Source organism: Gigantopelta aegis, chromosome 3 (assembly GCF_016097555.1).
Source record: "Gigantopelta aegis isolate Gae_Host chromosome 3, Gae_host_genome, whole genome shotgun sequence".
NCBI classification, from domain to species: domain Eukaryota; kingdom Metazoa; phylum Mollusca; class Gastropoda; order Neomphalida; family Peltospiridae; genus Gigantopelta; species Gigantopelta aegis.
Genome location: NC_054701.1, coordinates 89,510,530 through 89,536,541, shown reverse-complemented (window position 1 = coordinate 89,536,541; position 26,012 = coordinate 89,510,530). Strand labels below are relative to the sequence as shown.

Here is a 26,012-nt window from a genome sequence, read left to right as displayed (position 1 = left end):
TAAATCAACGGTACATGTCCATGTATACTGCATGTGTATATTTATCTCTGTAACGTTCAGATAAACTATTCCTGTCATGCAGTGGGTATTTTATTCCTGTCATGCAGTGGGTAGTTCACATGTAGTTCAGTAACTCAGTGGTAGAGTACTCGTGTGAGTTGTGTGTCATGGATCATAGGCTCAATCCCCCTCAGTGGACTAATTTTTCAGCTGTCCCAACAACTGCTATATGTACCTAAATCACAGTGGTATGAAGTATCCTGTTCATGGTTGTTGTTTTGTTGTTGTTGTTTTTGTTTCATTTTAGCTATTTCAAGTGTGACCACAACTGCTACTTGTTGTTGGGATTCCTTGGTGCTTATTGGTTGGAGACAGTATGTGGCAGCAGTGTTCCACTCACTCACTCACTCACTGTCTCTCTCACTCACTGTCTCTCTCTCTCCTCTCTCTATCCTCCTTCCCTCTCTCCTCTCTCCATCCTCCCTCCCTCTCTCTCCTCTCTCCATCCTCCCACTCTCTCTCCTCTCTCCATCCTCCCACTGTCTGTATCTCTCTCTCTCTCTCTCTCTCTCTCTCTCTCTCTCTCTCTCTCTCTCTCTCTCTCTCTCTCTCTCTCTCTCTCTCTCTCTCTCTCTCTCTCTCTCTCTCTCTATTCTCTCTCTGAAGTATCATTAAAAGACACTCTTGTTTTTCTAAACCATAGTGTGACAATAAGTAGAAAGGCTGAGAAGTCTATTTGTGACATAAAGGAATGTTAAAATAAAAAGCTATTCCAGGCATTTTCTCCAACAATAATATCCATTCTGGTGATTAGGCCGGAAAAAAAAATACTTGTTTCCTATTACATGCTGGTAGGTAGGTAGGAATTTTTATTTATTTATGGATATTAAATAAAGGTGTTGACTACCGGTATCCAAAATAACCTCTGCATGTATAGAAATGCATTATGCAAACCAACAATACCATTCATCACAGTGTTTTCCCTAGAAATGAAGTAAGGCATGGTAAAGTGACGTTTTGGGGGCATATTTTATGTGCATTTTAAATATAAGGGCTTTTTTTTCCATTATACAATTTTCAAAAGGACAAAAACCATATGGCCATTTTATTTTCTATATCCATTTCATAACTTAATTTTAAAAAGGAAATATGTAGTACTATCCACATAGGTGTGTTTAAAGGCTTCTTTTTTACATGGGCAACTTATAAATTTATAAAAGGCAAGGCATTTTTATTTTGAAGGCAACATGGTGCTAACCTATCTGTGGGAGAGTACATACAAAAGCCACCTTGCTGTTTAATAATAGGCAGAAGGTTTACTCTCATACTAACACTTAACTTCTGTACTGGTCCAGGACAGACTTGGTTGAACAGTAATTGGATAGAAACTAGTAAATAAGTTCTAACAATTTCTTTTAAAGAAAACTGAAAAGAAGGGTTCTATATTTATCCAACAATAACATTTAACAAAAATGTTATGAATATTATCTTTCCTAATGTATCTAAGAAATGGTAGACTTACCAATTTTATAATTTGCAATGTTAGTTTTATTCTGTATGCATCCAGTATTAAAGTACACACTTGGTTTGAAGCAATCAATTGGTCCAATGAATAGAAATGCAGTACAAATGCTCAGTATGCTCAAACGAATGTTGAAAAGTAAAGTTTGTTTTATTTAACGATGCCACTAGAGCACATTGATTTTTATCTTTAATATCATCGGCTATTGGACGTTAAACACATGGTCATTCTGACACTGTTTTTAGCGGAAACCCGCAAAGTTCCCAGTGTCCACTTACAAAAAATAACGAAACGCATCGAGATCTTACTGACATATTTAATCATTTGATTTGGCAGTAAACTCCATCAGTATCGGTAAACATTCCCTCCCCTAGTTTATCAGGAGGTCACTAAATGTCTACAAAGCCAGTTTGTCGCTGGAGTAAATCATTAAATATAGTTATTATTATTATTATTAATCGGAACACCTCGCTACGCTAGATGTAGAGTAAATCGGAAAAGATCGCATATATTCGTGAAAACTATTTTCCGACTCTTCGCCCGATATCTCACGAAAGTTACCGAACTTCAATTTGAAGGGAAGTAACTCCATCAATCAATTGTTAGAAGAAAAACATTTTGTGGCTAACGGATCGCCAATAAAACTAAATTTGCGACAGTAAAATCACCAATATACGTCCGCAAATCGGAAAACACAGTAGGGTTATCCCCTAAATGACACCAAATTAGTGCTTGTGATAGTTTTGGAATGTTTTCGTGGAAATCGTTGTTATATTAAAAAAACATTTTTGGATATACAAAAAAAGTTTTAGGGTTGGCAGGTTCAAATTAGGGTCGGTCGAATAACCAGAAACAAACAATATTTTATGATACGCCTTAACCATAATTCTCATGTGTACTAAAATAACTGACTACAACCTAGATATTCTAAAATAGTTTCTAAGAGCAATCAATAGTTTTTGATCAAAAACATTATTAATTCATCCATGACAGCATGGCCCAGTCATCTTTCTTCTATGTCTATATACTAAACATATTTACAATGTTTTACACATTTCTTTGATAATTTTAAAAGCAATGTTTTCCGCAACAGCCATATATGTTGCACAAATCCAAATGGTTAATGGCCATGAAAAGCATTATGACTGGGCAAAATCTATAAAAAAATATTAAAAAAAACATACGACACACATGGTTTAAAACCGTTATTCACCAAATGGACAAACGTGAATTAAAGTTGAACATGGCAAATATATTTCATTATCAATTCACCAAAATTCTAATTTAAAATTCATGTGTCATTTCTAGATCTGTTTTATTTGCTTTGTTTAGCGTATTGAAACTATAGCACTTAATTCACTAGTGACTAAATTCACCAAATTTCTAAAATATGTTTGTTTAACGACACCACTAGAGCATATTGATTTATTAATCATTGGCTATTGGATATCAAACATTTAGTAATTTTGACTTCTAGTCTTAGAGAGGAAACCTGTTACATTTTCCTCTTAGTAGCAAGGGATCTTTTAATACGCTCTATCCCACAGACAGGATAGCACGTACCATGGCATTAGATATATCAGTTGTGATATACTGGCTAGAATGAGAAATAGCCCAGTGGGCCCACTGACAGGGATCGATCCTAGACAGCTAGACCACATATCAGGCGAATGCTTTACCACTGGTCTATGTCCCGTCCGCAATTTAACAGACTTTAAAGGAATGCTTAAGCAAGGCTTTTGGACTGGTATGCATATTCAATGATATATAATGCACATTATTGCTTAATATCAACAAATATATTATTATATTGAATTAATAAAACAGTTAAATGTGATGGCTATTATATATAATGGGCGCAGCCATTTTGTTCCATTCCAGTGAATATGCCATCTGGCGAGCTGGTGGTTACGTAATACTTAACGCGTAACATCAGGAATGAGTCTTAGAACTAGAAAAACAAATCTACATGGTTTTTGTGGGATGATAAACTAGGCATGCATTGCAATGTTCTGTAATAATATACATCCCAGTAAGCGAGCAATAAGTATTATTTTTCAATACAAAAGAAACCACCATTGTCAACACAAGTCGAAATAATTATACCATGTTTTGTCCACGCATTAACCTACTGAAGTGACAAGGTGGAAAATGAAGGTGTTCATGATCCAGATGTTTAGAGTTTTTCGCGTACGACTAACAATAAATTTACCTATAGATGCAAAGGCCTAACTAGTCAGGATTGTCGACATTTAACATGCTTCTGTTACTAAAATAAATTAATGTATCAGCTTATTATCATTCTGTACATGTTTTTATTATTTTTTAATAACTTATTTTCATTGTTGTTGTTTTTCTATTTACCCTACGCCGCAGAGGACGGTCAAGCGTTCTCATTACACGAGTTTGGTAAATTGTTTTGACACTGCAGTTATTCGGGGAATGCCCGTCACATGACTCAAAATAATACGTCACACCTCTGCTCTCCAAATAGCTGTTATTTTTCTCAGAATTATGGACTGTACCCATTATTCAATTATTTTTATAAAATATCAATAATAAGTGTGATATGGTGATTATATAGATGGTTCAATAAAGTACTTTTAGGTACAAATCAAATGTATATATTGTCATATAATACCTTGTTAGGTCAATAATTAGGTCAACCATCTGTGAGAGAGCGCGTTTAATATTAGCTGAAAAGAAAGGAAATGTTTTATTTATCGACGCACTCAATACATTTTATTTATAGTTATATAGCGTCAGACATATGATTAAGGACCACACAGACATTGAGAGCGGAAACCTGCTGTAACCATTTCATGGGCTACTCTTTTTAGCTGAAAAGAGTACATACATCTCGACACATAGGGGTGAATGTAGTGAACACCAAAAAAAGGTTTTAAAAAAATTAACATATACTAATTTTTTCCAGCATGTTCCCAGAAACACATATTTTTTTAAGGCCTTATATTAAATCTGTATACAGTATGTAGTGTTGCTGTATAATTGACAGGGAATAATCTGTTGGCAGTCTAATTAATTATTCATCATTATAAAACAGAACATTCTTAAATTTTCAAAACCCTATTAAAAGTATGTAACCGTAGATACATGTAATACAACAGGACTAATACCAGTAGTTAGATTATTGATTTATCTACAAGTAATTGCAGACCCCCATTTTATGAATCGATCTTAGTGCTGAAATCACCTCAAATACATAAGGTGGTTAGACACTTATATATACAACTGGTATATCATGGCCGTGGTATGTGCTATTCTGTCCATGGGATGGTGCATATAAAAGATCTCTTGCTATTAATAGAAAAATATATCGGGTATCCTCTCTAAGACTATATGTCACAATTACCAAATGTTTGACATCCAATAGCCAATGATTAATAAATCAATGTGCTCTAGTGGTGTTGTTAAACAAAACAAACTTTATTTCTACTCATCTAATAACTAAGAAAATTATTTCACTTAGATTGCCATGAAACAAGCAGATAGGGTATCAATTGCTTGGATAATGTTTATATAAAGTGGCCAGCAATGGTGGACTTGTCATAACACTGCCTGAGCATTTTAATTAGGTTTCGTGGGGTGCAGACAAGTGTCTTTGATGCGAATAATTTTTACATGTTCATATACCACTAGAGTTTCGAGCATTCTTTGGGGTGTCTTTGAGATAATTTTAGTGCTAAGATAGCTTGTAAAATGGCAATAAAATTGGTTGATTAGTAAAGAAAGATTTGAATACAATGTAACACTGCCTATTTTGATGTTGTAATACACAAGATATTTTAAAAGCTGTGTACTACACAACTGGTTCCTGTCATACTTGTATTTAAATTTACACTAGATGTAATACTTAACTTCACTTGTAAGACATTAAAGGGACTCTATTATATCCTACGTTTTCACCAATTGTTAAGATGACGTTTCCCAACAGAGACGTTTTAACAACTGTAATTACATCTTAAATATATATTTCTAAATAAAATATTAGTGGTTATATATTTCTGATGGTCCTAGTGTTTACACTAGGTCAAAGTTCATTTTATTTCCCAATATAAATTTTTTTGTAGGTACAAAATTAATGGGATTCACAATCCAGTTTGGGCTACTTACAAATTTTAAGACGGCCAAAAACACACTGAATATACAAACACTGATATTCTAAACACAAAAATATATGTAATACTAGTTGTTACAAAATGTTATTAGTCATGTTAATGACATAAGTGTAATGTAAAATTACACATTTCAATGCTGTGTGTACAATGAATACTCCTATTTAAATTTACTTATCAGCTGATGTTAAAGACAAATGTCCAATGTAAAACTGCACAGTAATATCCCCACGGTATGTGACACTATTATTTAAATTAACATAATATGTGTCCTACAAACAAGGTGACAAACTTGCATGGTAATCTGTTTTTCTAACCGGGTAAGGAATGGTGTCCTGCTTAATCATCCAGACATTCCTGGGTTTAGGGGTAACCAAACAAATAGGGCCATCTCTTCTGTGTATTTAACAAGAAAAAAACATCACAACTGACCCAGTCGTGTCACAAGACAGTTTAAATTCCATCTGTAATTTTCACATCACTAACCCCAAGGATTAATTATCTACAGGTGTCATGGTACAGTCAGTGTTTTGTTTCATACCACTGCCCTACATTTTTCCAGGACACACTACAACTGGTATATCAAAGGCTGTGGTATGTACTATCCTGTCTGTGGGATGGTGCACATAAAAGATCCCTTGCTACTAATGGAAAAATGTAGCAGGTTTCTCTCCAAGACTATATGTCAACATTATCATATGTTTGATATCCAACAGCCGATCATCAATAAATCAATGTGCTCTACTGGTGTCGTTAAACAAAACAAAACTTTGATGTTCAATAAGTAAAACTGCCAGAAGTTGCCCCGAAAACAATTAAGAGGAATGATTAATTGCTACCCTAACGTATATGTAGATTATGAAGAGCCACTTAAGATATTTCCAAATTTAATATTGATATTTAATCCTTTAGTATTTTATTTAAAATCTACATGCAAAGGGCAGCCAGTGTTAGATCTCTTTAATCAGTGAGGTCTAAAGCCCAAAGTCAATTTCCCATTCCTTGTGACAAATTAAATTAAATGTCATCAGTGGACTAATATAGTAATAACAGAGGCCAGCCCCACAGCAATATCTTGTGATAGCAGCTAATTCAGTATCAAACAATGGCCTATTAAGCTTATTGAATATAGCCAGTTAGTACAGATCAGTGTCTTTTATATTGGAAGAATTGCTACAGTAGTAAAGCTGCCATTTTAGATTATGTGACTGTGAAGCAGCTGTTTTAAAAAGTTGAATTAGCGGTTGATTCCAGGAAGGTTGGACTAGCTGTTGATGTGGAGAAGGTTAGACTAGCTGTTGATGTGGAGAAGGTTAGATTAGCTGTTGATGTGGAGGTTAGACTAGCTGTTGATGTGGAGAAGGTTAGACTAGCTGTTGATGTGGAGAAGGTTAGACTAGCTGTTGATGTGGAGAAGGTTAGACTAGCTGTTGATGTGGAGAAGGTCAGACTAGCTGTTGATGTGGAGGAGGTCAGACTAGCTGTTGATGTGGAGGTCAGACTAGCTATTGATGTGGAGAAGGTTAGACTAGCTGTTGATGTGGAGAAGGTTAGACTAGCTGTTGATGTGGAGAAGGTTAGACTAGCTGTTGATGTGGAGAAGGTCAGACTAGCTGTTGATGTGGAGAAGGTCAGACTAGCTGTTGATGTGGAGAAGGTCAGACTAGCTGTTGATGTGGAGAAGGTCAGACTAGCTGTTGATGTGGAGGTTAGACCAGATGTTGACGTGGAGGAGGTTAGACTAGCTGTTGACGTGGAGGTTGAACTAGCTGTTGACGTGGAGGAGGTTGGACTAGCTGTTGACGTGGAGGAGGTTGGACTAGCTGTTGACGTGGAGGAGGTTGGACTAGCTGTTGACGTGGAGGAGGTTGGACTAGCTGTTGACGTGGAGGAGGTTGGACTAGCTGTTGACGTGGAGGAGGTTGGACTAGCTGTTGACGTGGAGGAGGTTGGACTAGCTGTTGACGTGGAGGAGGTTGGACTAGCTGTTGACGTGGAGGAGGTTGGACTAGCTGTTGATGTGGAGAAGGTTGGACTAGCTGTTGATGTGGAGGCTGGACTAGCTGTTGATGTGGAGAAGGTTAGACTAGCTGTTGATGTGGAGAAGGTTAGACTAGCTGTTGATATAGAGAAAGTTAGACTAGCTGTTGATGTGGAGAAGGATGGACTAGCTGTTGATTTGGTTAAGGTCAGACTAACCGTTGATATAGAGAAAGTTGGACTAGCTGTTGATATGGAGAAGGTTGGACTAGCTTTTAATCTGGCTTGAGAAAGCCATATTTCTACACAAGATGAAGCTCAAAAGATTTTGAGTCATAATAAAATCACTGTAGACACAGTGATGATGCCAGGTGCTTGCAAAGATGAGCATATTATCCTGCCCATTTGTGGCACTGATGAGCAGTCCACTGTATTCACTTAATTAATAAAAATAAGGTATACAGTTTTCACCAAAAGGATGAAAACATTTGCTCAAAGTGGCAGCATCATACATTATTTTAGTCAGTGATATGTCAGATCATGAAATAGCTTCTATTTATCTACATGTATCATACTCATGAAAAAATATTATCAAGTTTTTTAATGTCATAACCCTTATTAAAAAAAAAAAAAAACCCCACCTCTGTACCAGAATGACATTACACTGTTTAAAACTGACATGTGTGTATCATGTTATATAATATAAACATAAAATATATTTACTAGAAAACTTATACATTTCATGGTAAAAGGTCACCTGTCAGCGCAATGTTGACACTGTTTACTATCTGTTGTAAAAGGTCACCTGTCAGCGGAATGTTGACACTGTTCACTATCTGTCGTGCTAATTGGGTCCCTCAGGACCGAATCATATCCTAAAGAAGAGGAAGTAGGAAGGATGTGTTCTGGAGAGTGACTTCTCTCCTATACATGAAACGCCTGACTGTAATTCATTAGATCAAAATGTCTCTTGGACTCTGCATTGTGTACAGATACAAGTTTGAATAGGTTAATGAATTTTTCTGATTTTTGTTGGATTAAAAAAGAAGAAGAATAGCATAAAATAGTTTTATACAAAGATGACTACTGCAGATATCATCTGAACTGCTAGTGTTTTAAAATATCAGTTTAGTTTTCAGTTTTAAGTGAGTATCAGCTGTAGAAACTAACACAGTTCCATGGCCCAGACAATAGACATTGTGTGCAGTACAGTTTTAGTGCTGCTATTCCCCAAGTCACTTATATATATAGTATTCTACATGCAGTGAAACGCCTCTAAACCGGACACCCTCAGGACCAAGTAAAAAGTCCGGTTTTAAGAGGTATCCGGTTTTGAGGTTCTCTTATGTACAGATATTTAAAAAATGGGCCATGAAAAACATCTGGGTTTGAGGGAATTCCCGTTTACAGAGGGTCTGGGTTTGAGAGGTTCTACTGTTTATGTATTGTGCTTACTATGCAGTCAAACTAAGAATTTGTTGTTTTATTCAGGATTATTATTTGTCAGGCACATTGATAAATCAAACCTATTTATTTATTTTAGACTTCTACCCTTGGTATCACATTCCTGGTAATTTATTACAGATACAAAAATAACTTTTAAAAGTGTACACACAAACACACGTATGCAAACAATAAAGCAAACAGCACGTCCCGTTAAGAAAGAGCTGTAACTCAAATCATTACGTTAATGGAAGTGCTGAAATAATCGACCAACTCGGTCACATACAACACACCATTAACAAACCTAATCAATATGGCACAAGTCAGTGTCTGTATTATACAAATGTACACACACACACACACACACACACACACACACACACTATGTGTCTGTATTATACACACACAGTATGTGTCTGTATTATATACACACACACACTGTATTTGTATTATACACACACACACACAATGTGTCTGTATTACACACACACACACACACACACACACACACACACACACTATGTGTCTGTATTATACACACACAGTATGTGTCTGTATTATACACACACACACACTATGTATTTGTATTATATACACACACAGACACACACACTATGTGTCTGTATTACACATACACACACACACACACACACACACACACTGTCTGTATTATACGCACACACAGACACACAGTATATGTCTGTATTACACACACTGTGCCTGTATTATACACACACACACACACACACACATTATGTGTCTGTATTATATACACACACACACATACACACTATGTATCTGTATTATATATACTGTGTCTGTATTACACACACACACACAGTGTCTGTATTATACACACACACACACACACACAGTATGTGTCTGTATTATATACACACACACACATACACACTATGTATCTGTATTATATATACTGTGTCTGTATTACACACACACTATGTTGTCTGTATTATATACACACACATAGACAATGTGTCTGTATTATACACACACACACTATGTGTCTGTATTACACACACACACACACACACACACACACACACACACACACACACACACACAATATGTGTCCAGACGTATGGATGGACACCCAGTGATCTGAAACAAGCCATTGCCAAACATAAATTTAAAAAGTTGATGTGTCGCAAATACAAATGAATCGATAGGACAGAATTCTGCGATGTCACAGGAATTACACATTTGTCAGCTGCTTCCTACTCTGAATCCCAAACCACAACTTCTCTTGAACAAGAACATTCACTCAGGTTCTGGGTTTTTTTTTTTTTTTTAAATCATTCTGGAAATACCATTTCCACACAGAATTATCACCTAATCAATAGGCTTGACAATTTCACTGTGAAACATTAAAAGAGAGAGAGAATCTACTGATAGTATGAAATAGCTTCTCTACTGTAGTGCAGCAGTCTAATGGGTTGTTATTGGCACCTATCGGATGTTTACTGGAATGGACTATAACTGATCAGGCAGGAGATCAATGCAATATATTTGGTGCCGCAAAAAGCCACAATCGAGGCGGGTCATTTTATACTAGCAGCGACTTTATGTCATGTCTTCGAACAAGTGCAGGATAAAGGATTTCCCATCGTTCAATACTGTGTCACGGTGGGACCTCTAATACAGATGGAATATGGTTAGTACATTCTTGTTTCTTCTTGTTTTTCTTTCTTTCTGTTTTTTTTCTTCTTTTTTTTTTCTTCTTTTTTTCTGGTTTGGGGCTTTTTATTTGTTTTGTTTAGAATTTTTAGTTTGAAAGCAATTGCTGAATGTATTCAATATTTTGTTTTCATTTTTGTTTTTTTAATGAAGAAAACTAATATTTCTCTTTTTATAAATGTTTTCATGACTGTTGGTAAATACAATTTGAATGGGAAAGCTGGAAAACAACTTTGTAGGAAAGTATTCGATCAATATTAATTACGTTAAGAAGTGCAAACATTTCATATAATTGTAGGTTAGAAAATTGAGGTATTTCTCTCCTTTTTTGATTACTTTTGGATGCTTATTGATTACTTTTGGATGCTTATTGATTAATAATGAATTGCTGAAAAATAAATGTATCTACATCATTTAGAAATAATATAAATTAATAATAATGTACCATTAAATATACAAATATGTATGCATGTGTGTGTGTGTGTGTGTGTGTGTGTGTGTGTGTGTGTACGTACATACATACGTACAGACTGGAAGGTGGGTGGGTTGGATGTGGTGGATGGATGGATGGATGGATATGGTAGGAAAGGACAAAAGAATGGATGGATGATCGCTTTTCATTATCTAGCCATAAGTCGGCACAAATCACCAAGTTATCAGCAGTAGTGAGAAGTCAATGTGTAATTTAACTTCCAATAGCACTCACAGCATTGCCTTTTTTTGAGTAGCCTTTTTATACTAAGATTTTTTTCCATCAACATATTTTATTTATTAAGCCCTGAGAGCATTCTCAAACAGAATTTCTGTTATGGTGCAACAGTTGTCTTGTAGGTGTGTCTATCTCATTTAGTTCCAGTTGTCATCAATGATATCAGCACACTTGTTTTAATCTGTTGATGCAAATAAACTGTACAAACTGAGTTGCTGCAACCCAAAAGATAAACATTAAAAAACCTTTCATGAGATTGAAGGGCTCAAAATTGAGACTACATGGTTGTAAATGTAACTATAATAATACACAGGTTTCCACCTATATATTAACTTTATTAAAAATTTGAACTTTATGCTTATTAAAATTAGCATTTGCATTTCTACTGCAATAAACAAAAAGGTATTTTCAGAATTATACCTTTTCCACCAACTTCAGTATAATTGTTTTGCAATCTGACAATACATTACTCTTGACTAGAAATTAAAATGAATTTATTTAATTAATTTAATTACCTCCCTTTTTAAAATATTTTGCAAAGATTATAACTGAATTTGCTAAGATTACACAAGTTAATAATCAAAATGACCCTTATTCAGTCATAACAGTGCTGGATACCCAGAGATGCGTGTTTCACGAAGGCCGAGACATAAACAGTGGTGTATCTAATTATAAGAAAGAAAAAATAGAACCCAACATGAATCCGATTTAATGAGAAGTTTAAATGAAAGGGAATTATTTTAGTCCTGGCATGTTGTGAGCTGAATTCATTACGGTATATTGGTTTTAACTCGGTGTAGTCAGTACTTGGCTAAACGGCCATCACAACGGCCAAATCACAGTGGTGATTATCACGTCCAGCAGGAAATAGTACCAACACATTGATTTTCTGACAGCACTCACCGGTTACATCTAAACAACTTGGATCACATTGGCCAGATGTACTCAAGGACTGTGTCCATCCATTAAAACAAAATGGTCCACTAGTGTCAGTCCACCAATAGCATCCTCTCATCTTTTATATATACATGTATACTAGTATATATAGGTGTATACTAAGGTTCAAGTACGCTCTCATTGGCTTACATATAATAAACAAACACACAAGGAAGGAAATGTTTTATATGGCATCAGACGTATGGTTAAGGACCACACAGATATTGAGAAAGGAAACCCGCTGTCACCACTTCATGGGCTACTCTTTTCGATTAGCAGCAAGGGATCTCACAGACAGAGTAGTACATACCACAGCCTTTGATATACCAGTCTTAGTGCACTGGCTGGAACAAGAAATAACCAATGGGCCCACGAACACAAACACACAAAATCCAGCATATACCAGTCTAAGAGCTGATGATGGTTGTAAGTTAAAATTTGTTTTGTTTACCAACACCACTAGAGCACATTGAGTAATTTATCATTGGCTACTGGATGACAAAACCTGCTACATTTTTCCATCAGCAGGGAAAGATCTTGCATATGCACTTTTCCACAGATAGGATAGCACATACCACATTATTTGATATACCAGTCAATAGTCCTGCTAAAGTGGTTCAATCCTACACAGATAGGATAGCACACACCAGATATACCAGTCAATAGTTCTGCTAAAGTGGTTCAATCCTACACAGATAGGATAGCACACACCAGATATACCAGTCAATAGTTCTGCTAAAGTGGTTCAATCCTACAGACAGGATAGCACACACCACAGTATTTGATATACCAGTCAATAGTCCTGCTAAGGAGGTCCAATCCTACACAGATAGGATAGCACACACCAGATATACCAGTCAATAGTCCTGCTAAGGAGGTCCAATCCTACACAGATAGGAGAGCACACACCAGATATACCAGTCAATAGTCCTGCTAAGGAGGTCCAATCCTACAGAGATAGGAGAGCACACACCAGATATACCAGTCAATAATCCTGCTAAGGAGGTCCAATCCTACACAGATAGGACAGCACACACCAGATATACCAGTCAATAGTCCTGCTAAGGAGGTCCAATCCTACACAGATAGGACAGCACACACCAGATATACCAGTCAATAGTCCTGCTAAGGAGGTCCAATCCTACACAGATAGGACAGCACACACCAGATATACCAGTCAATAGTCCTGCTAAGGAGGTCCAATCCTACACAGATAGGAGAGCACACACCAGATATACCAGTCAATAGTCCTGCTAAGGAGGTCCAATCCTACACAGATAGGAGAGCACACACCAGATATACCAGTCAATAGTCCTGCTAAGGAGGTCCAATCCTACACAGATAGGAGAGCACACACCAGATATACCAGTCAATAGTCCTGCTAAGGAGGTCCAATCCTACACAGATAGGAGAGCACACACCAGATATACCAGTCAATAGTCCTGCTAAGGAGGTCCAATCCTACACAGATAGGACAGCACACACCAGATATACCAGTCAATAGTCCTGCTAAGGAGGTCCAATCCTACACAGATAGGACAGCACACACCAGATATACCAGTCAATAGTCCTGCTAAGGAGGTCCAATCCTACACAGATAGGACAGCACACACCAGATATACCAGTCAATAATCCTGCTAAGGAGGTCCAATCCTACACAGATAGGAGAGCACACACCAGATATACCAGTCAATAGTCCTGCTAAGGAGGTCCAATCCTACACAGATAGGAGAGCACACACCAGATATACCAGTCAATAGTCCTGCTAAGGAGGTCCAATCCTACACAGATAGGAGAGCACACACCAGATATACCAGTCAATAATCCTGCTAAGGAGGTCCAATCCTACACAGATAGGATAGCACACACCAGATATACCAGTCAATAGTCCTGCTAAGGAGGTCCAATCCTACAGATAGGAGAGCACACACCAGATATACCAGTCAATAATCCTGCTAAGGAGGTCCAATCCTACACAGATAGGACAGCACACACCAGATATACCAGTCAATAATCCTGCTAAGGAGGTCCAATCCTACACAGATAGGACAGCACACACCAGATATACCAGTCAATAGTCCTGCTAAGGAGGTCCAATCCTACACAGATAGGAGAGCACACACCAGATATACCAGTCAATAGTCCTGCTAAGGAGGTCCAATCCTACACAGATAGGAGAGCACACACCAGATATACCAGTCAATAGTCCTGCTAAGGAGGTCCAATCCTACACAGATAGGAGAGCACACACCAGATATACCAGTCAATAGTCCTGCTAAGGAGGTCCAATCCTACACAGATAGGACAGCACACACCAGATATACCAGTCAATAATCCTGCTAAGGAGGTCCAATCCTACAACCAAAGCACCTTAGGCGAGTGCTCTACCAACTAAGCTAAATCAATGTGAAGTCTGTTTTAATGGCTGCTTACTAAAGGTGTCCTTTTAAAACAGTTGTACTGTCGGTAGATTTAACTACAAGCTAACCATATCACACTGCACAGGTGACTGTAAAACCAAACAGACACAACTTGCAGTGTTTTCCTGTTTACTAGTTTATGCCTGACTAGCAGTACAACAAGGTTAACTGGCAGATGTAATGTTTACAGTGCTCGAGAACGCAGATTCACAGAATGCCAAACTCGGAAAACATTTCCAGCTTGGCTCCAGTACAAGTAATATTAACAAGACAAAAACATTAGTATACAGCACGTCAATTTGTTACCTGACAGGTAGCAGATGAGATAAATCTCCACATACCTGTGTCTAAATTATAGTCTACACACATTCAAAATGGGTCATTTGGGTTCATGTTCATCAGCCTTAAAAAACATTTCATTTTAAATGGTGTACAATGAGTTTTATAAAAGGTGAAATAGTTCAACATTAAAATGTTACCAGTTTTGACTGATAATTTCCATAAGATTAAAATAAATGTTTTTCACCCCGGTGTAACATTAATATGCATAAACAGTAATCATAAATAAAAATATCAAAATTTATTATATACATAGCAATGAAATATATAGATCTACGGAAACCATAAAAGTCATATCCGGTACAAAGTCATATTTTCACTGTATTTTAGCTACAGTGAAAATATAGAAATCGTATTTACTTTTTTGTAAAAGTGCATGATTAAATTATCTCCCTTTGTCTTGTTTCGTCGTATTTAAATTTGATGATTGCCAATGCATCTGACCGAATGTAAAAAATAAAAAATGTAATTTAAACAACTGTACCTATAAAAAAGGGATACGAAGTGCAATTACGATCAAATATCTAAAACGAATTGAATACGAAGCTGCATAATGATGACACAATGTAGTGTCATCGAGTGTAAGTGTAAGAATTTAACGGCGTTTGACTCGTTTTGTTTTTGTGGGAGTTTGTAGAGGATCGCGTTGTCAGGTATGTTTGCACCGCAGTATTGTTAAATAAATGTTAATTTCTTTTTAAAAGTCTATGGTCAAGTAAATATTCTGGCAAAGTTCCATAGGAAGAAATATATCATGACGTTACGTGTTTTCAATAAGATAAGCGAAAGATATTACCAAAAAGTGAAAGATATTGTCAAAAATGAGGAAATCTGTATATAATAAATAGACCATTTCATGGTGTTTTTCCGAATACGATTTTTTATGTCAACTTGTGATGTGTGAAAACCATATTTTCACTCATTGCTTCGCAATACATGAAAATGTGGTTTTCACAAATCACTCGTTGACATAAAAATCGTATTCGAAAAAACCTCATGAAATAGCCTCTATATCTTTTGGACTCTACCTTGTACATACATGTAGATATGAACTGGAATAACACTAAAATTAATGTCTTTTGTTACTTCATATAACACTAAAATTTAAGTACTATACTGAGTTTGTAGCCATTTTAAAGGTTTTTGGATGATCAAATTTATTTACATTTTCTTGTTTGGAATATGAATATCTCTTAACCATTTCCAGACATCATATTTTGTAGTATCTCAGCATTCATTTTTGTCCTAAGTAATTTTGTACATACAAATGTATTATTTCTTCCAATTACCAAACAATTTTTTTTTAAAGTTCAGCCAAAGGTCATTCCAAATGTATTTATCTGCATATTTTATATTTAAATAATAAACAAGTTAAGGTAAGATAGTGCTTTAAAAAAAAAGATGACTTTATTTTATTGTGGGGAGGGGGAACAAACAGAAGTCTTGGATGGTTCCTTTAATGTTTCTGTAACAATGAAATGAAAAGTTAGTGTTAAAGTTTATTTTGTCAACGACACCACCTAGAGCACATTGATTTATTAATCTTCGGCTATTGGATATCAAACATTTGGTAATTTAATCTTAGAGAGAAAACTCCCTACATGTTTCCTTTAGTAGCAACATATCTATTATATTCACCATCCCACAGACAGGATAGCACATACCACAGCCTTTCATGGTACACTGGCTGGAACTAGAAATAGCCCAATGGGCCCACCATCAGGAATCGATCCTAGACTGACCATGCATCAGACAAGTGCTTTACAACATCGGGAATCGATCCTAGATTGACCATGCATCAGACAAGTGCTTTACAACTGGCTTACATTTTGCTAGTTTCTATAATTCAGAAATGAAGACAGGTCTGCACGTTTCAATGATGATGAGAGTAGCAGATAGTGTACCGGGTACAGCCCCAGACTATTCTCAAACTATCTTTACCATTTACCTTCTGATATAAACAAAGAGCACGCTGCACTACCTGACTAGCTACACAAGCTCATTATTACCTGGCACTCACTCACAGGTATGCAGATGCAAACACCTGTATGATGGATGCGCAGAGGAAGAACGTCTTCCAAGAAAAACAATCTCGATGTAGCATTCCAACGAAAACAGTCTTATTCAGACAGTTATGTCAGAGTAGTGAGATTCTCATTTCAAAAAAACTAAAATATATATATATCTTACAAAGGAACTATAAGAACATGCATGGAAACGTACTTAAATAAGAATGTTAATGCCATTACAGTAACATGTATCAAAGTGCTGGATTGTAAAGTGACAACAACAACAACCAAAAACCAACAAACCCCACCCCTACTCCCACTAATAATGTTAAAATATGTTTGGGTTTGTCCAAACAAGAAAAAAGAAAGAATAAAATATAAAAGCTAGTACTAAATGCAAGAGATGATATTTATGGGTTAGGAATGGGTAGATATGGAAATATTTACAAGTGTGTTTTATTTCTACATGCAATTCTAGGTATAAAATCAACTTCCTTATACATCACAAAAAAGTCATCCACAAGATTTGTTTATACATTGTTACACTTGAGGGGTGGGACATAGCCAGTGGTAAAGTGCTCGCTTGAAGCGTTGTCAGTTTGGGATCAATCCCCATTCAGCCCTTTGTCATTCCAGCCAGTGCCAGTGCATCAAAGGTTGTGGTATGTGCTGTCCTGTCTGTAGGAGAGTGCATATGAAAGATCCCTTGCTACTAATGGCAAAATGTAGTGGGTTTCCTCTCTAAGACAATAGTAAAAATTATCAAATCTTTGACATCCAATAGCCGATGAATAATAAATCAATGTGCTCTAGTGGTGTCACTAAAACAAAACCTTTTTAACTGTTAATGTGAATGGTAGACCATTAATGGGGAGTTAATGTGTTTTTATGTGACCTAAATTTAACAACTGCATCTAAAGGATTCATTCAACTTATTGGGGTTTTCTCGTTCCAACCAGTGCACCACAACTGGTCAAAGGCCATGGTATGTGCTTTCCTGTCTGTGAGAAAGTGCATATAAAAGATCAATTTCTGCGTTAGGAAAATGTAGCTGGTTCCTCTGCTGACTATGTGTCAGAATCTCAAGATGTTTGACATCTAATAGCCAATGATTAATTTGTTTAAAAACCTTCTTATTCTTTTATAGGATATTGACTTAAAATCATATTGATTTAGTTTAACTGGTAAATAAAAATATTCTTGTGATGGTAGTTTTAATCAAACTTTAACCAGACTTTAACCAGACTTTAATAAAAGAACAGAGCTGTGTATTTTGCTATGTGGATGTTGCGTGCTGGAAAAACAAAGAGTAATTCTGTAGATTTGTATTTATAGATCTGCATGCAAGCCAAGTGAAAAACCAAGAAAGCATTGCTTGATGACATTATATAATGCAACGGTGGTTACGCATTCATATCCGATGTGTGGATTAACAGTGTTTTGAGATGAAGTGCAGTCAAATATAAATATATATACTCTTCAAAAGAAGAAACGCAAAACCACATTGTCGTAACATTTGGAGAATTGATTTAATTATTGAATGGTGAGTCCGATAATTACCAAATGTTGCAGGATTGTTCACAATTCACTCTAGTCCATTGTGAGTAAGTGATAGGACACACCACCAAGGTCAAGGTCATCTGGAGTCAATACCGGGTGTGGCCTCCGCGTATGTTGACAACTGCCTGGCACCGCCTGCCCATTGAAGCAACCAGAGTACGGATGACGTCCCGGGGGATGGTGGCCCACTCGGCCTGCAAGGCTGCTGCCAGCTCGGGCAGGGTCTCGGGCTGTGGTTGTCGCTGTCGGAGGCGTCGGTCCAACTCGTCCCATAGATGCTCAATTGGGTTCAAATCCGGTGATATCGATGGCCAAGGAAGGACATTAATGTTGTTGTTCTGTAGGAAAGCCGTTGTGAGACGTGCTGTGTGAGGCCTGGCGTTGGCCATAACTGGAACAATGTGTGGCCAGAGGATCTGGTCAATGTAGCCCTGTGCATTCAGGTTGCCCTGCACGTGGACCAGGTCAGTTCTGCCAGTGTTTGAGATGGCTGCCCACACCATGACACTACCCCCGCCGAATCTGTCCACTTCCTGCACGCAGTTTGCCGCATAACGTTCACCACGACGCCTATACACGCGACATCTTCCATCATGACGTCGGAGCAGAAATCGGGACTCGTCACTGAACCACACCTGTCTCCATCGCAGTTGAGGCCATTGTCGATGAATCTGGCACCACTGCAGTCGGAGTCGACGGTGTTGTGGTGTTAAGATGACACCTCGAACTGGACGTCTGGCACGAATTCCTACCTCACGTAGGCGGTTCCGTACGGTCTGGTCGGATATCCTGCGCAAACCTGGTATTGCTGCGGCTGTGGAGGTGGCAGTAGTCAATCGTTCCCGAAGGTGGCGTACCCGGATGTAGCAGTCCTGCCCGGGGGTAGTGACCCGTGGTCGACCAGATCTAGGGAGGTCACGTGTTGATCCATGTTGCTGGTAACGGTCCCCCAGTCTGGAGATGGTGCTTGGGGACACATGGAATGCCCTGGCAACGGCCGTTCTGGATTCGCCTGCGTCTAGTCGGCCGATGGCATTGTTTCTCTCCTGGATTGTCAACTGTCGGCCAGATACAGAGGCCAGGCAAGCGAACACCCTGCACTTTTATACTGCCGGTGTTCATGTTGCACGTGCAGACAACGCACGTGCAGTGGTGACATGGTTTGCACGTGGCTGCGTTTTTGCGAATATTCACATTTTGGAACTTTATTGTACAGTAGCTGTGTTTTATCGAATGTAACCGTGGGAATGTGTTTGGGACATGCAATGACCTTATATTCACAAAGCATGAACCGGTAGGAAACATAAAATCGGAGTTATAACCCATTTGTACCCTTTTGCGTTTCTTTTTTTGAAGAGTATATAATACATGAAGATTTGTACAGATTACCGTAAGTTATTCATTACTTAAAAGAAGACTGGCTTTGTATATGCATGTATTACACAATTTCTACATTGTATAATTATACGGGTCAATAAGAACTGATCACATGTGAATACTTAAAATACATCTGTAGTCAGGTACAATGTCCCTGCTGTTTATCTGATGAGAAAGATACATTTTTAATGGACTGGAATTTTGTGATTGGCTTGGGGTTTCTGTATGAACACACCTACATATATTTGGACACAATGCATTGAATTTTCAGAAATAAAATGTCACAACCTCAAAAGTGGGCAAATTACACAAGTAATCCTAGACATCACCTAGTAAGTTGTTTATGTAACATCACCTAATGTAACCAACTGGGTTGTAAACACTAATACTGACAATAAAAAATAAATGGGTTCATAACCAGAAAAAAATTAATAATAATAATAATATCAAAATAAACCATGCCTGTGAATGTTAATTTTATACAATTTCGATTCTTCGTTATCTAATAGATCTGTAGACTTGAATGACTACAGTGACCAGGGTAATCGGATGAGCTATTTTCTCTCTGACAGGAAAAGACTGGTGTTGTTATAGAAATTGTGGTATACAGCCAGTCGGACTGGCAGATCATGTAGACCTGGCAGATCATGTAGACTGCACTGCGAGAGTGTAATATGTGTGCGTAATACTGGTGGTATATTCAGTCATCACCCCGTGCTCTAACACGCAGTGTACACACGCATGTACCTCCACACACAGGTGGGCTGTCGACAGAAGTATCAATGTGGGTAAGTTGTTTTTTGTATGTGAGTGATGTGTGTGTGTGACAATATCTGCAGTCCAATGGTAAAAGTTAAAACAGTACATGTACATTTGTAGCTCACTTTTTAATTCCTTTCAGAAAATCAGAAACAGTCGAAGTTGAAACACTGGTTCAGTTTAGTTTTAAAAGTATTGCTGAAACATTAATCAGTCTTTGTAAAATTATCTGTACTTTTCTTTATGAATGTATTGCTTTGATGTTACAGGTTAACTTCATAATGAAATTATGAACTATGAGCTGTATGGTTTAAGTCTATTTTACTGTATGCTTTGATTCTTCACAATAATGAGTGAAATGTGCTATTTCTACTTTTGATTTCATGGCAGCACTGTAAAGTGTCTAACAATATACCTAAACTAGACGTTCCAAATTTTATCTGAAAACATGGATGCGTAATACATTGTATGTAATGTCATTCTTATGGTTTTTAGTATGTACGGTACACTATACAGCAAAACGAACAAATTACATCACTAATCAAAAGAAAATCATACAAACTACATGTATGTCAGTATTCAAGAGAGTTAAATCTTGGTGCGTTTTTTAAGACTGAAATAGTCTGTATTGGAAATTAAAACATGTACGTAGTGTCATGTCCTCATATTTGACTATAACTTGGCAAAACTGTTTTTGTTTTAGTTCTAATTTTACATGTAAGCTCAAAGTAATTTCATACAAAATGAAAGATGCACACTCCTTACAAACAGCAGCTCAAACTCATGTGTACTAAACTTTTGTTTAACAACACCACTAGAGTACATTGATTAATTAATCATCAGCTATTGGATATCAAACATTTGTTAATTCTGACATACATTCTTAGAAAGGAAACTGCTACATTTTTCCATTAGTATATAGCAGCAAGGGATCTTTTATATGCACCATCCCACACACAGGAAAGCACATAGAATGGCCTTTGATATACCAGTCATGGTGCACTGGTTGGAACAAGAAAAAAACACAATCAGTTGAATGGATCCACTGAGGTGGTTCGATCTTGCGATGCAAGCACCTCAGGCGAGCATTCAACCGACTGAGCTAAATCCCACTCACACTAAACGTTTATAGGATGTGTTGTAAATAAATGAATGAATGAATGAATGAAATGAATGAATGAATGAATGAATGTTTAACACACCCTAGCATAAAAATACATATCGGCTATATTAACATGTCACAACTTTTATTGTTTTTTGCTTGCTTCCTTGGAGGGGGAATTTATGGAGGCTTTGTTGGATTTTTGGTGTGTTTTTTTCATCCATTACCCGTCCAGCTGGAGGGGACTATAGGTTTCGTCTCCATCCTTGTTTGTCTGTACATGTATGTCCCACCACACGTATGTCCCAGCACACATATGTCCCACCACATGTACACATATGTCTCACCACACGTACACATATGTCCCACCACACGTATGTCCCACCATATAGTTTTCCTCGAATGTTTTTTTTCACAATCTAGTTTTATTACATGAACATTTCTACTGAAATCTAAATAACTGTAAAAGTCAAGAAATATTTCCTTCATTATTTGTTCAAGGATATTTTATTTGGACTTTTATTGCAAAAAATTCAAATTAAAGAGTGTGTATAATAACCTTGGCAACAACAAAATATACCCCGCCTATGGCTGTGAAACTGGAATTACCATTTCATCCACCGTGTATTCACTACTAGACTCTTTCAAGTTCACGGTCTCAACATGCATAAAGATTATTTCAAAAAGTTGATATTAATTTTTTTTCTAACTTTCTTTGAGTGTGAAAAGATCAAACCCCTGGCTGATGTTGATTTATGAACAATGAGTGCGAGACTGCTCAGATTAAACAATGGTTGCAATCAATACCTATGTATAGGACTCTAAATTCGTTAAGTCTGGCGCAGTTCTGTGCCAGTTTGTTCTAGTTTTGGGAAATGGATAGAATTTCATCATCAATCATTGGTTTTATTGGTTTGCACCAAATGACAACTTTCAAATATTTTATACAATTGGTCCGTCTGTGGGAAAGTACATAAACTGGTCCGTCTGTGGGAAAGTACATAAACTGGTCCGTCTGTGGGAAAGTACGTCTGTGGGAAGTACATAAACTGGTCCGTCTGTGGGAAGTACATAAACTGGTCCGTCTGTAGGAAGTACATAAACTGGTCCGTCTGTAGGAAAGTACATAAACTGGTCCGTCTGTAGGAAGTACATAAACTGGTCCGTCTGTAGGAAGTACATAAACTGGTCCGTCTGTAGGAAAGTACATAAACTGGTCCGTCTGTAGGAAGTACATAAACTGGTCCGTCTGTAGGAAAGTACATAAACTGGTCCGTCTGTAGGAAACATAAACTGGTCCGTCTGTAGGAAAGTACATAAACTGGTCCGTCTGTAGGAAAGTACATAAACTGGTCCGTCTGTAGGAAAGTACATAAACTGGTCCGTCTGTAGGAAAGTACATAAACTGGTCCGTCTGTAGGAAGTACATAAACTGGTCCATCTGTAGGAAAGTACATAAACTGGTCCGTCTGTAGGAAAGTACATAAACTGGTCCGTCTGTAGGAAAGTACATAAACTGGTCCGTCTGTAGGAAAGTACATAAACTGGTCCGTCTGTAGGAAAGTACATAAACTGGTCCGTCTGTAGGAAAGTACATAAACTGGTCCGTCTGTAGGAAGTACATAAACTGGTCCGTCTGTAGGAAAGTACATAAACTGGTCCGTCTGTAGGAAAGTACATAAACTGGTCCGTCTGTAGGAAAGTACATAAACTGGTCCGTCTGTAGGAAAGTACATAAACTGGTCCGTCTGTAGGAAGTACATAAACTGGTCCGTCTGTAGGAAAGTACATAAACTGGTCCGTCTGTAGGAAAGTACATAAACTGGTCCGTCTGTAGGAAAGTACATAAACTGGTCCGTCTGTAGGAAAGTACATAAACTGGTCCGTCTGTAGGAAAGTACATAAACTGGTCCGTCTGTAGGAAGTACATAAACTGGTCCGTCTGTAGGAAAGTACATAAACTGGTCCGTCTGTAGGAAGTACATAAACTGGTCCGTCTGTAGGAAAGTACATAAACTGGTCCGTCTGTAGGAAGTACATAAACTGGTCCGTCTGTAGGAAGTACATAAACTGGTCCGTCTGTAGGAAAGTACATAAACTGGTCCGTCTGTAGGAAGTACATAAACTGGTCCGTCTGTAGGAAAGTACATAAACTGGTCCGTCTGTAGGAAGTACATATAAAAGCTCCCTTGCTGTTAATAAAAACATGTAGCCAGTATCCTCTAAGACTGTGTGAAAACTCAGCAGATGATTGAAGCCCAATAGCTGATGATTAATAAATCAATGTGTGTTAGTGGTGTCGATAAACAAAACAAACTTTAAGTTTCCAACTGACAATTAACCTTTGATTAATTGTATACAATTGGTCAGAATATAAAAAGTGAAGTAAAGTTTGTTCTATTTAATGACGCCACTAGAGCACATTGATTTTTTTTATCTTATCATCGGCTATTTGACGTTAAACATATGGTCATTCTGGTCAGAATATAAATACACTTAGGATTGATTTGAATTAGTAAAACTATTTGCACCTATTGTCATGTTTAAGTAACAGTTAAATCAAATGCCATTATGGGGATTCGAACCATGGACTCTCAGTTTTAAAGATCAGGGGCCTCTTTCACAAAGGTCTCTTAGGCTCTGCTAGACAACAAAGCATCCTTTGTAAGTCTTTTAGCACTGCACTGCGAGATCGCAAAGTTGCCAGAGTTTAGTCAATAAGGCCCCAGGTCCCATATTTTCGAAGGTATTTTACAATCAATGTAGGTGATGATGTCACAAAAATAGCTTCCTACCCTATGAGCTAATAGGGAAATTCCCACTAGCTACTGCTAGAAGGAGAACTTATACCAACACCTGACACCCAATAGCTGATGTGTATTTTTTGAGTTGTGGTGTCGTCAAACATTAATTAATTCATTTATACCAACACTAACACATTTAACACAAAAAAGACCCCACAAATTTTGGCAACTTTAATTTTAATACCAAATTACTTTCAATATATCTGTTTCTTTATGTAGACATGAAAACAAATTCAAACCAACTGCAGACTCCACATGTGTATTTTATCATCTTGACCGCGGGAATAAGTCCAGTCAGCATTTTCCACAATAATCAATTATGGACGTATAAACTGATAACCAGATCACTAGAACCCAACGATCAATGTTTGATTATAACTAATCATCACAACAGCACTGCAGTTTTTACAAGATGGAAGATTTAATCATTTGAAAAGTAAGGTAAACTTGGAAAAAATACACCGTACATAAAATATTGTTTGCAGTCACCTGACAGTCATAAAACACACTCTTTCTCTCATTTTGTTTCCCAACTACTTTTTTTAACCTGATTAATAAAAGTAACAAAATGCCCACTGCTTGATTACAGTCATTGATTTTAATTTATTTCCATGCCTGTCCACTGCTAACACAAGGATACTGACTCAAACCTACTACCAGACCTCACCGTTTAGGGGGAGTTGTCACTCTTGCTCCCCACTACTAGAGCTGGGTATAGTATTGAAATTTCAGGTTCGGTATCGGTATTGGTATTTTTGTGATAATTTACCTTGGTATCGGTGCAGTATTTGGTACTGATACAATACCGATATCAATACCAATACCATTACCGATATCAAGTGGTATTTTTGGTATAGTCATCTTTAAATGCATGCCCGAGTGAAGTCCTACCCACTAATTTCATCTAAATAAAGTTAAATTCCATACACAAGGCCCTCATCTCACTTTCTCTTCTTTTCAGCTATTTTGCGTTCTTCAGATATATTGTTAGTGCTTTACTAAATGGCGGATAACATTATTTAATACTGAAATTTCGGTATTTTGAAATTTGCTTGGTAAAGTAAATTGGTATTGACATGATAGCGAACAGTATATACGGTATGTCTCCCAGCTCTACCCATTACTCCTCTTAAACTATATCTAGTTCAACGAGGGTAATGTTTATCTCCTCTCAGTATATACGGTATGTCTCCCAGCTCTACCCATTACTCCTCTTAAACT

General features: G+C 37.2%; 1 protein-coding gene and 1 long non-coding RNA gene across 5 annotated transcripts in view; one reads left to right on the top strand and one right to left on the bottom strand.

The window, feature by feature from the left end:
* LOC121369295 (S-adenosylhomocysteine hydrolase-like protein 1) overlaps positions 1-26,012 on the bottom strand; it is a 199,568-nt gene that overhangs the window by 109,150 nt on the left and 64,406 nt on the right. The gene's annotated exons all lie outside the window — the stretch shown is intronic.
* Positions 10,332-26,012, top strand: part of LOC121369296 — a 94,253-nt gene continuing 78,572 nt past the window's right edge. Inside the window, exon 1 of one of the 2 annotated variants that reach the window (XR_005957594.1) lies at positions 10,332-10,753. This is a non-coding gene — a long non-coding RNA (uncharacterized LOC121369296). Of the gene's footprint in view, positions 10,754-20,741; positions 20,915-26,012 lie in introns of those variants that run through there. The other variant, XR_005957592.1, reaches the window with a different exon arrangement.